The sequence below is a fragment of the Lissotriton helveticus genome, chromosome 11 (genome assembly GCF_964261635.1).
Source record: "Lissotriton helveticus chromosome 11, aLisHel1.1, whole genome shotgun sequence".
Classification (NCBI taxonomy): Eukaryota; Metazoa; Chordata; class Amphibia; order Caudata; family Salamandridae; genus Lissotriton; species Lissotriton helveticus.
In genome coordinates, this window is record NC_136072.1 from 926,859,519 (window position 1) to 926,871,760 (window position 12,242).

Consider the following 12,242-nt stretch of genomic DNA (forward strand, 5'->3'; position numbering starts at 1 on the left):
TCTTTCTCCGATAGCGAGGGATAGTGAGGAGGGACTGAGAGGAAGAACGCAGTTCCCTGGTGGGAACATAGGGGGTAATCTCAGAAGAGATAAATGCGGGTGCCAAGCCCTGTCGAGCCAGGAAAGTAATGGAGGCGAGTTTGAATTGGACCCGGGCTCGCACAGGAAGCCAGTGTAGGGTTTTCAAGAGAGGGGAGGAATGGTGAAATTTCGGAAGGTTAAAGACCAGGCGGGCCGCCTGGTTTTGTATCTGCTGCAAACGCCGAAGACTATATGCAGGAATACCTGCATATAGGGCGTTGCCATAATCCAGGCGGGACACCACCATGGCCAAAATGATAAGTTTGAGAGCAGAAAAAGTAAAAAAACGGGACACCCTGCGAATAGTGCGCAATGAAAGGAAAGAAGAAGATACCACGGAGCTGACCTGAGAATGAAGGGTGAGTTGAGAATTGAGTTTTATACCCAGAGTTTTAACAGAGGTAGTGGGGACAGGGGGGGGCCAGTGCAGGGGGCCAAAAAAGAGAGGACCAGGGGCTGGATGAACCACCCGTCAACACCAGCTCGGTCTTATCGGGGTTGAGTTTCAAATGATTGTGGCTCATCCAGTCCCGGATATGAAGCATAACAGATTGAAAGTTAAGAAGAGAAGAAGGGGAAGAAGACAGATTGAAAACAAGCTGGAGGTCATCCGCATAATTAAATACGGCCACCTCCATTTGTTGAAGAGAAAAAATAAGAGGGGCAACATAAAGATTAAACAGGAGGGGGGAAAGGGAGGAACCCTGGGGAACCCCGCACTGAACTTTCCGGACGTCCGCTGTGAAATCACCCAGGCGAACAGCCTGGGTGCGGTCACTCAGGAAGGAGGATAACCAGACCAGAGCAGTGCCCCCGATCCCCGCCGCCTCGACACGGGAGAGTAGGATGGTATGATCCACCGTGTCAAAGGCGGCTGAGAGATCGAGAAGCACAAGAGCCTGGCGTTGGTTGGTATCCATACCCTCCCTGAGGTTGTCCAAGACCGAGATGACAACGGACTCCGTAGAGTGTGCGGGGCGGAAACCAGCCTGGCGGGGAGCAAGAGCTCCATGCATCTCCACAAAGGAGCTCAGGGCGCAGGTGACATGGCGCTCGAGCACCTTTGCCAAAAATGGCAAGAGGGAGATGGGGCGGAAATTGGCGGGGACAGAAGGGTCTGCCCCAGGTTTTTTAAGAATAGGCACAATAACCGCTGACTTCAAGGGGTAGGGAACTACGCCTTGGGCCAGGGAGCTGTTGAGAAGATGAAGGGGGGGATCAGGGCAGGTGACAAAAATCTGACGAAGGATATGGGCAGGACAGGGGTCCAGGGGAGAGCCAGATTTAACCAAGGATACTATGGACGTGAAAGCTTCCTTAGATATGGGAGGGAAAATAGTGAGTTCTCCCTTGGGAGAGGGGCATTGGGGATCAACAAAGGTAGAAGAAGGGGGCGGGATGTTGTCTTTAATAGTAATGATTTTATGGATAAAATAGTTATTGAGGGATTGGCAGAGTTCTTCGGACGGGGCGGGCTTAAGGGTTGTTCTGTCTGAGAGCGCCAGATTCTGAACAATCGAAAATATCTCCTTGGACTGCTTTGCAGCGGCAAGGATTTTAGAGGAGAAGTAGGTGGTTTTGGCCTCCAGGATCTTATTTTTATACTGGGCAAGGATGTTGGTATACTCCAGTCGTAAAATGGGGCAATAACTTCTCCTCCAAGCCCGCTCTGCGCGGCGTACTGTGAGTTTGGTGGCCTTTAGCTCAACATTGAACCACCGATTGGCATCCTTGTCGCGCTTAGAGGTGATGCATTTGAGCGGGGCAACAGAATCACTACCAGCGGAGAGCCACTGATCTATAGCCGCGACCTGAGAAAGGGTAGAAAGACCCTGCAGGGAAGGAAGGGTAGTGGTAAGAAGGGAAGAAAAATCTTCCAGGTTGGCTCGGCCCCAAGCTCGGGCCCAGATGTTCTTGGGACGAGAGGGTTTGGCTGGGGGGTGAGTGGGCAGAGAGAATGAAATCAAGTGGTGATCGGACCATGTACAGGGCAAGATAGAGAGAGATTCCACGGGACAATTCAGGGACCAGATCTGGTCGAGCATGTGACCTTTGATGTGGGTGGGGGAGTGAACGAAGGAAGTGAAATTGAGGGATTGAAGGGTTTCGGAAAATTCCTTTGAAGATGAACATTCAGCAGGATCGGAGGGCCAGAAATTAAAATCACCAATGAGTAGGATAGAGGTATTGTTAACTGTAATGGTAGCCAGGACTTCCAAAAAATCAGAAAGGAACTGTAAGGGAGATTGAGGAGGGCGGTAAGTGAGAAAGCAGGTCAAAGGAGGAGAGGTGGCGGCGGTGCGGATAACCAAGTATTCAGTGGTAGCAATGTCCGGCAAGGACAGGGTTTGAAAAGGGAGATCGGTGCGTGCGATGACTGCAACGCCGCCCCCCACTCTCCCGGAAGGGCGATCTGCCCGAAGGGCATAGTAAGTAGCCGGTAGGGTGGCCAGTAGGGCGGGGAGGGAGTCATCGCCGAACCAGGTCTCCGTTAAAAAAAGGAGATCGGGGGTATGAAGGTCCAACAGGACCGAAAGTTCGTGGGTATGGGCAACAGCGGACAGAGTGTTAAGATAGAGGACTGTTAAAGGTTTAAGGGGTATAGAGTGAGTGGGAGATGGGGGTAAGAGAGAAGGGCCAGACACAGGAAAGGGAATGTGCGAGGGAACCTCATGGGATAGACCAAGGGAGGAAATGCGAGAGCAAGTGGAAGTAGCAATGGGCCAGGGACCCTGGAGGCGGCGAAGTTGAACCGGGGAATAGGTGATAAGCGGGGCAGAGTAACACGCCCCTAGCCCCGGTCGGCCGCGGACGGGCGCAGACGGGCTTAACTTAGGCGCAACTTCGGCGCGCCTTCGTCGCGCCCGCTGCGCCCGCCCGCTGCGCCGTCTATGAGGGGAAGTTGTGATATAGGGACACATGGAAAGGGTCTAAGAGGGGCGTGACAGGGGGTGGAGGGACAGAGAAGCAGCCCCGCCAACCACAGAGCAGCCCGAGATGGTGGGCACGCCCGTCCCCGCCCTTGTGACCTGCCCGTCACAGGGTGAGGGAACTAGCAGCGTGAGGCGCTCTGGCGGCGGCCGGCAGGGAGGTCAGGAGGCGTCAGGGGGTGCGCGATGTCCAGGGCGCAGCCCCTGCAAGATGGAGGCAAGGTAGGTAAAAGTCTCGAAGTTTTAAAAGTTTTAGTTGCGCCGCGCCTCAGCAGCGTTGTAGCTCCCTCGGGAGATCTAGACAGTGTCAGGGCCTGAACTCGCCCTGCTGAAATAGATTACCAGGGGGGGAGGGAAAGAGAAGCAGCCCCGCCAACCACAGAGCAGCCCGAGATGGTGGGCACGCCCGTCCCCGCCCTCGTGACCTGCCCGTCACAGGGTGAGGGAACGAGCAGCGTGGGGCGCTCTGGCGGCGGCCGGCAGGGAGGTCAGGAGGCGTCAGGGGGTGCGCGATGTCCAGGGCGCAGCCCCTGCAAGATGGAGGCAAGGTAGGTAAAAGTCTCGAAGTTTTAAAAGTTTTAGTTGCGCCGCGCCTCAGCAGCGTTGTAGCTCCCTCGGGAGATCTAGACAGTGTCAGGGCCTGAACTCGCCCTGCTGAAATAGATTACCAGGGGGGGAGGGACAGAGAAGCAGCCCCGCCAACCACAGAGCACCCCCAGATGGTGGGCACGCCCGTCCCCGCCCTTGTGACCTGCCCGTCACAGGGTGAGGGAATGAGCAGCGTGGGGCGCTCTGGCGGCGGCCGGCAGGGAGGTCAGGAGGCGTCAGGGGGTGCGCGATGTCCAGGGCGCAGCCCCTGCAAGATGGAGGCAAGGTAGGTAAAAGTCTCGAAGTTTTAAAAGTTTTAGTTGCGCCGCGCCTCAGCAGCGTTGTAGCTCCCTCGGGAGATCTAGACAGTGTCAGGGCCTGAACTCGCCCTGCTGAAATAGATTACCAGGGGGGGAGGGACAGAGAAGCAGCCCCGCCAACCACAGAGCAGCCCGAGATGGTGGGCACGCCCGTCCCCGCCCTCGTGACCTGCCCGTCACAGGGTGAGGGAACGAGCAGCGTGGGGCGCTCTGGCGGCGGCCGGCAGGGAGGTCAGGAGGCGTCAGGGGGTGCGCGATGTCCAGGGCGCAGCCCCTGCAAGATGGAGGCAAGGTAGATAAAAGTCTCGAAGTTTTAAAAGTTTTAGTTGCGCCACGCCTCAGCAGCGTTGTAGCTCCCTCGGGAGATCTAGACAGTGTCAGGGCCTGAACTCGCCCTGCTGAAATAGATTACCAGGGGGGGAGGGACAGAGAAGCAGCCCCGCCAACCACAGAGCAGCCCGAGATGGTGGGCACGCCCGTCCCCGCCCTCGTGACCTGCCCGTCACAGGTTGAGGGAACGAGCAGCGTGGGGCGCTCTGGCGGCGGCCGGCAGGGAGGTCAGGAGGCGTCAGGGGGTGCGCGATGTCCAGGGCGCAGCCCCTGCAAGATGGAGGCAAGGTAGGTAAAAGTCTCGAAGTTTTAAAAGTTTTAGTTGCGCCGCGCCTCAGCAGCGTTGTAGCTCCCTCGGGAGATCTAGACAGTGTCAGGGCCTGAACTCGCCCTGCTGAAATAGATTACCAGGGGGGGAGGGACAGAGAAGCAGCCCCGCCAACCACAGAGCACCCCCAGATGGTGGGCACGCCCGTCCCCGCCCTTGTGACCTGCCCGTCACAGGGTGAGGGAATGAGCAGCGTGGGGCGCTCTGGCGGCGGCCGGCAGGGAGGTCAGGAGGCGTCAGGGGGTGCGCGATGTCCAGGGCGCAGCCCCTGCAAGATGGAGGCAAGGTAGGTAAAAGTCTCGAAGTTTTAAAAGTTTTAGTTGCGCCGCGCCTCAGCAGCGTTGTAGCTCCCTCGGGAGATCTAGACAGTGTCAGGGCCTGAACTCGCCCTGCTGAAATAGATTACCAGGGGGGGAGGGACAGAGAAGCAGCCCCGCCAACCACAGAGCAGCCCGAGATGGTGGGCACGCCCGTCCCCGCCCTCGTGACCTGCCCGTCACAGGGTGAGGGAACGAGCAGCGTGGGGCGCTCTGGCGGCGGCCGGCAGGGAGGTCAGGAGGCGTCAGGGGGTGCGCGATGTCCAGGGCGCAGCCCCTGCAAGATGGAGGCAAGGTAGGTAAAAGTCTCGAAGTTTTAAAAGTTTTAGTTGCGCCGCGCCTCAGCAGCGTTGTAGCTCCCTCGGGAGATCTAGACAGTGTCAGGGCCTGAACTCGCCCTGCTGAAATAGATTACCAGGGGGGGAGGGACAGAGAAGCAGCCCCGCCAACCACAGAGCAGCCCGAGATGGTGGGCACGCCCGTCCCCGCCCTCGTGACCTGCCCGTCACAGGGTGAGGGAACGAGCAGCGTGGGGCGCTCTGGCGGCGGCAGGCAGGGAGGTCAGGAGGCGTCAGGGGGTGCGCGATGTCCAGGGCGCAGCCCCTGCAAGATGGAGGCAAGGTAGGTAAAAGTCTCGAAGTTTTAAAAGTTTTAGTTGCGCCGCGCCTCAGCAGCGTTGTAGCTCCCTCGGGAGATCTAGACAGTGTCAGGGCCTGAACTCGCCCTGCTGAAATAGATTACATGGGGGGGAGGGACAGAGAAGCAGCCCCGCCAACCACAGAGCACCCCCAGATGGTGGGCACGCCCGTCCCCGCCCTTGTGACCTGCCCGTCACAGGGTGAGGGAATGAGCAGCGTGGGGCGCTCTGGCGGCGGCCGGCAGGGAGGTCAGGAGGCGTCAGGGGGTGCGCGATGTCCAGGGCGCAGCCCCTGCAAGATGGAGGCAAGGTAGGTAAAAGTCTCGAAGTTTTAAAAGTTTTAGTTGCGCCGCGCCTCAGCAGCGTTGTAGCTCCCTCGGGAGATCTAGACAGTGTCAGGGCCTGAACTCGCCCTGCTGAAATAGATTACCAGGGGGGGAGGGACAGAGAAGCAGCCCCGCCAACCACAGAGCAGCCCGAGATGGTGGGCAAGCCCGTCCCCGCCCTCGTGACCTGCCCGTCACAGGGTGAGGGAACGAGCAGCGTGGGGCGCTCTGGCGGCGGCCGGCAGGGAGGTCAGGAGGCGTCAGGGGGTGCGCGATGTCCAGGGCGCAGCCCCTGCAAGATGGAGGCAAGGTAGGTAAAAGTCTCGAAGTTTTAAAAGTTTTAGTTGCGCCGCGCCTCAGCAGCGTTGTAGCTCCCTCGGGAGATCTAGACAGTGTCAGGGCCTGAACTCGCCCTGCTGAAATAGATTACCAGGGGGGGAGGGACAGAGAAGCAGCCCCGCCAACCACAGAGCAGCCCGAGATGGTGGGCACGCCCGTCCCCGCCCTTGTGACCTGCCCGTCACAGGGTGAGGGAACGAGCAGCGTGGGGCGCTCTGGCGGCGGCCGGCAGGGAGGTCAGGAGGCGTCAGGGGGTGCGCGATGTCCAGGGCGCAGCCCCTGCAAGATGGAGGCAAGCTAGATAAAAGTCTCGAAGTTTTAAAAGTTTTAGTTGCGCCGCGCCTCAGCAGCGTTGTAGCTCCCTCGGGAGATCTAGACAGTGTCAGGGCCTGAACTCGCCCTGCTGAAATAGATTACCAGGGGGGGAGGGACAGAGAAGCAGCCCCGCCAACCACAGAGCAGCCCGAGATGGTGGGCACGCCCGTCCCCGCCCTCGTGACCTGCCCGTCACAGGTTGAGGGAACGAGCAGCGTGGGGCGCTCTGGCGGCGGCCGGCAGGGAGGTCAGGAGGCGTCAGGGGGTGCGCGATGTCCAGGGCGCAGCCCCTGCAAGATGGAGGCAAGGTAAGGCGAGCCTCAGTAAGAAGTTGTACAGTTTCAGTCTGAAGATGTTGTCGCATCGAGAAATCGGAGCTTACGAATGTTCTGACCGGTTATCTTCAGCAAGTCTCTATGCTAAATCTAGGAGTATCATTTGGGCGAGTCTTGGTCTTGCTGCAACGCGTAATCGAGTTCTGAAACCTGTACGGGAAATTGAGTATTTGGTGGAAAAGGAGCCAAACAGTACAGATATTTTGAAGACCAACATGTTGGATACATATTATCCAAATAGAAGCAGTCACCTCGAGAATGTTTGTCTGTATGAGGGTCTACAAAATTACATATTCAAGAGGAACATCAAAGAAGATATTGATAAAGGAGTGTATGCTGTAATTGGAAGTGAGGGATGTCTGGTCAAGCAAAGAAAATGCCAATTGGTAAATCATCGAAAATTGAGTGGCGAATCTCCTGAAAGAAAAGAGTTTTTCTATTGAGCTCTTTTGCAACTTTTCAAGCCTTGGCGTGCAGAAGAGGAACTGCTTGGAGATTTCCTCTGTTACGAAGACTCTTTCAATGCAGCCAAGGAGACCATAGAATGTCCTGTTTTTCCAAAATATCTAGAAATGTTGAATGTGGAAATCGAGCAGGAAGCAACAATTGCAGCCGAGATTGCTAGAGACAGGTCTCAGGACAGTCAGAATTCTGTTTCATTGAGTCAGGATCCACTAGGAGGACCAGTTATCAAAAATGAAGCTGCCACTGCCATGATTGAAGTGGAAAGAGCCATGGCACATGCTCAGGAGGATGCGGTTAACTTAGAAGATTTGGAAAGACAACTCAACGTTGAGCAGAGGAAAATATATGAGGAAGTTACCAACCAAATTGATCATGGATTAAGTCATGAGAAGAAAGAGTGCTCATGTACGTCGTTGAAGCCTGTCCGACTGTACGTGAGTGGAGAAGCAGGAACTGGAAAAAGTTTCCTCATTAAAGCAATTTCATGTTATTTGCAGAAAAGGACTGAGTCATCGCTGTCTTGTGTTGTCACCGCTCCAACTGGACTGGCAGCACATAACATTAAAGGTATTACTTTGCATCGTATACTGATGCTGCCAGTGGAGCATGATAACAAATTACAATACCACAAGTTATCTGGAGATGCTTGTTGTGAAGTTTCAAGAGTCTTGAGGAAAATGAAACTTCTTATCATTGACGAAGTAAGCATGGTTTCCAATGTCATGCTTGCCTTTGTGCATTTGAGAATGCAAGAAGTTCTTAAAACAGAGTATGATGTGTTATTTGGTGGCAAACACATCATTGTTTTCGGTGATCTTCTGCAGCTGACACCAGTGAAAGGACAACCAGTGTTTAAACTACTTACACATGAAGATACCAGGAAGTGCCTAGGGAGCATTGGCAACGTTAATATATGGTTAAACTTCAATTATGCTGAACTGCGTGAAAATATGCGTCAAGCGAAGGATGAAGATTATAAGAATATTCTACAAGATGTTAGAATCGGAAAAGTGACCGAGCATGGGAAAGAAGCTTTACATGCACGATTACTGTCAAATTTGTATCCAGAAGAAGACGTTCTGCCAGAGAATATTTTTCGGAAAATTACTGAGAAGAAATCTGGAATATGTTTGATGCCAACTCTTGCAGAATGTGCCATCTTCAACAACAAAATGTTGAATTTAGAAAACCAAGAGATTGTGAAACTGGAAGCTATTGACAGAATAGAGCATATGGGAGCAACAATTATTTTGTCTGAGAATTTGAAGTCTAAATTGGATTCATTAGAGAAGACTATATCTAAAACTGCTGGTTTTGAAAAGACTCTGAATATGTGCTTAAATTGCCGTATCATTTTGAGAAGGAATTTACATGTTGAAAGAGGTCTGGTAAATGGATCAATGGGTAATGTTGTTGATTTTGAGAAATACAGAAATAGAGATGGAATTGAATTTTTAAAAATTAAATTTGATGGCATTGAGGAAGTACAGCTAATTGGTCGTTGCTCTGCTAGGTTTTTGCTTGTAAAAGACTTATATGTTCGCCGTAAGCAGTTTCCTGTTTGCTTGGCATATGCGGTGACAATCCATAAATCGCAAGGTTTAAGTGTAGACAGAGCATTGGTGAAAATTGGCAGTTCTGTGTTCAAGGAAGGTATGGCATATGTGGCATTGTCACGAGTCAGAACTTTATCGGGATTGTACTTGATTGAGTGTGATGTCACAAACATTTGTGCGGATCTAGATTGTGTTAAGGAATACAATAGGTTAAGAAGAGAGTATGCGCCACATTTGCCTCAATATCCTTTGTTTGAGAAACGTGTGGTAGGCCGGAAACGAAGAAATGTGACCAATAGTAGGGAGGTTGTAGCAAAAAGACGAAAAGTCGATGAACCCGAAATTAAAAGCAGAAAGAAAATGGATTCTGTTGAAGATGTTGTTGGTTTTCAATTTGAAAATAGTTCTGGTGTCAATTGCTATGCTAATGTAGTGGTTAATGTTGTCTTTTCTCTAGAAACTTTAAAAGAACAGATTGTGATCAATTCGGATCAAAGTTTTTGCTGTTTATTGAATTCTGTGTTAGAGAAATGTAGCACTGATAGAACAAAAATAGAAAGTGTGTCTGAAATTCGAAATCTGTTAGACAAATGTTCAGGTCAAACGCAATTCTCTCAAAATACTCAGCAAGATTGTCAGGAGTTTTTAATGTATATGCTTGATGTATTGCAAGATGAAGGTGTAGATGTAGATCATCTGTTTGGCCTTTCTTATCAATGGCAGCATGACTGCGAGAACTGTAGGGTATCAAGAACTACTAGTGTAGACTCAGAAAGATTTATATATTTAACTTTGCCAGACAGTAAATCAGTGTCCTTTAATAAGCTAGTAAAAGCAGCCGATCAAAACATGGAGTGTAGCCAATGTAAGTCCGCAATGCTGTCCACATTATTTATACGAAGTTATGGCCAGTATGTCATTTTAATGTTCCAACGATGTAGACCTGATGGAACGAAATTGACAACTTTAATTAAAAATGTTGTGGCTTCGCAGTTGTCAATATCAGGAAGGACTTTTGTAACTGCAGCAATTATATATCATGACGGTCCTTCAACAACATCAGGACATTACACAGCTTATTTGAAGTCTAGAAACGGCTGGTCATTCTGCAATGATTCTGTTTTAACTTAAAAAAAAAAAATTGCCTTTTGACCTTAAAAATTCTTACCTGGTGTTTTTACAACCAAAATTTTAGGGAAAGAATCTCGGGATTTGCTCTGAGGAATTTCAAGAGGTTCTAATGGCTCCTACACTATTTGGCCTTGAGGATAAGTGTAGTACAGAGTGAAAAGTTATTTTTGAGTTTTAAGTAGTTCCTGAAAAAAAATAAGGTTTTCTTACAGAAAGTGGTGGGCACGGATTAGTTAAAGGACAACAGAGTATTTCCCAAACCAAACGGTGTTCTTACCATAACACTTGACGTCATGGAAAAATAACTGCACTTTGAATGAGTTCTGAAAAACTGTTTCTTTTAATAAGCTAATTCAAGCAGCCAATCAAAACATGGAGTAGAGGTAATGTAAGTCTGCAATGCTGTCCACATTATTTGTACAAACTTTTGGTTATAATGTCATTTTAAAATTCCAACTATATAAACCTGATGAAAGTACGTTTTCAACTTTAATTACAAATGTTGAGGCTACACAGTCGTTGATTTTAGGAAGAACATTTGTAACTGCAGCTATTATATGACATGATGGTCCTTTGACAACATCCGCTTATTACACAGCTTATTTAAAATGTAAAAAAAGCTGGTGTTTCGGAAATGATTCCCATTTGACTATGATACAATGTTGCCTTTTGACTTAAAATATTCTTACTTTGTGTTTTCAGAAGAGAGAATTTCGGGTAGGTAACTGGCCTATAATGATTCTAGGAGTTGATATAATTTTATGTACTGTTTTAAATTGCTTTGTGATTAACAGTGATCAAGAGAATTAAATAATTGTACTAGTCATAGAGGTAGTGTAAGAGTGCCTCATAGTAAGCAGTATCAGTGTCATAAGAAATGTGGAACATGAGTGAGCAAGAAGGGTGAGATATTACTAGTACAGGATTGTGAAAATGATCTTGAACGTTTTCTTTCTGAAAGTTGTGGAAAAAGAAAATGACGGGATTTGCTTAGAAGAATTCCAAGAGTTATAAATGGCTCTTACACTATTTGGCCTTGAGGAGAAGTGCAGTAGAGAGCGAGAAGTCATTTATTGTATGTAACATATTTGTCAAAACGATGGAGCTTTTCTTTCAGAAAGTGGCGGGCAGAAAATAATAACAGCACAGCAGAGTATAAGCTGTTCATAGGACATCCTTCGACGTCCTGGAAAGTAAGTTACTTTTGAGGAGTTCTGATTTCTGATTGGTTATGTTATATGGGTTTTTTAAACACAATCATTTTGATTGTGGGTTTTTTTCCACGCTGTTATATGATGAATACCTTCAACTCACTATTTTTAGTGAAATTTGATATATTCTGAGAACAGCAAAAATAAACCATTTAACATGTATAATTAATTCTGTACTTTGTATAGTGAATTTTAATTTGTACTCGTCTTCTCTCATGCTCACTCGTCTTTTACTACCTTCTATCAATCCTCTTTACATACTCACATTGCCTTTTGTTTTATTCTCTTTCACTCCACTTATCTTTCAACCTTTGTTTCCCTATTCCAACTCTGCTTTTTTCTTTTCTCCCTTGCACTATTTTCCAGCTTTTTAACCTTCTGCTTTGCTTGTCTTTTCCATCTTTCCTCCCTTTGTTTTCTAAATTAAATATTTTTGGGTTCTCCTTTTTTGGTGCAATCAGTTAGTATAACTCAGCCTCACTCATTTATCTTTCTTTGTTGCCTCACTCAGTCTGTATCTGACACTCTTTCCTTCACTTCCTCTGTCTCCTCTCTCCCTCACTCTCTTTTCCTTATTCACCCTTTCCTTATATAGTTTACCTTACTCACTTTCTTTTAGTAGCTTACACAACTTCAATTTAGTTTTCTCTTCTATCCTTCTTTTCTGTCACTGAAAGTATCTTCCTTTTTTTTCTCTTAGTAATTTACTCAATTACAATTTCTTTTTGTCTCTGACTGTCTATCACCGTTTCTTTCTCTTTTTTTTCTGCATGTTTATCTCTAACTTTATTTCTTTGTAAAATTGGATGATTTTCAATCTTTTCCCTTGTCTTTTCTAATTTTTAAATACATGTTTTAATTTTTTTCCTATTTTTTGTTCTTTCTTTCACAGATTGAAAGTATAAAAATAACGAAGGGGCGTGGCTAGCAGCCAACGGAGATGGTCGCTGCCTAAAGCGGCTCCCGACCTCCACCCGTAAAGCCTGCCACTAATCCACACAGCACGCGGACGGACCCCCTGAAATTCGGGGGG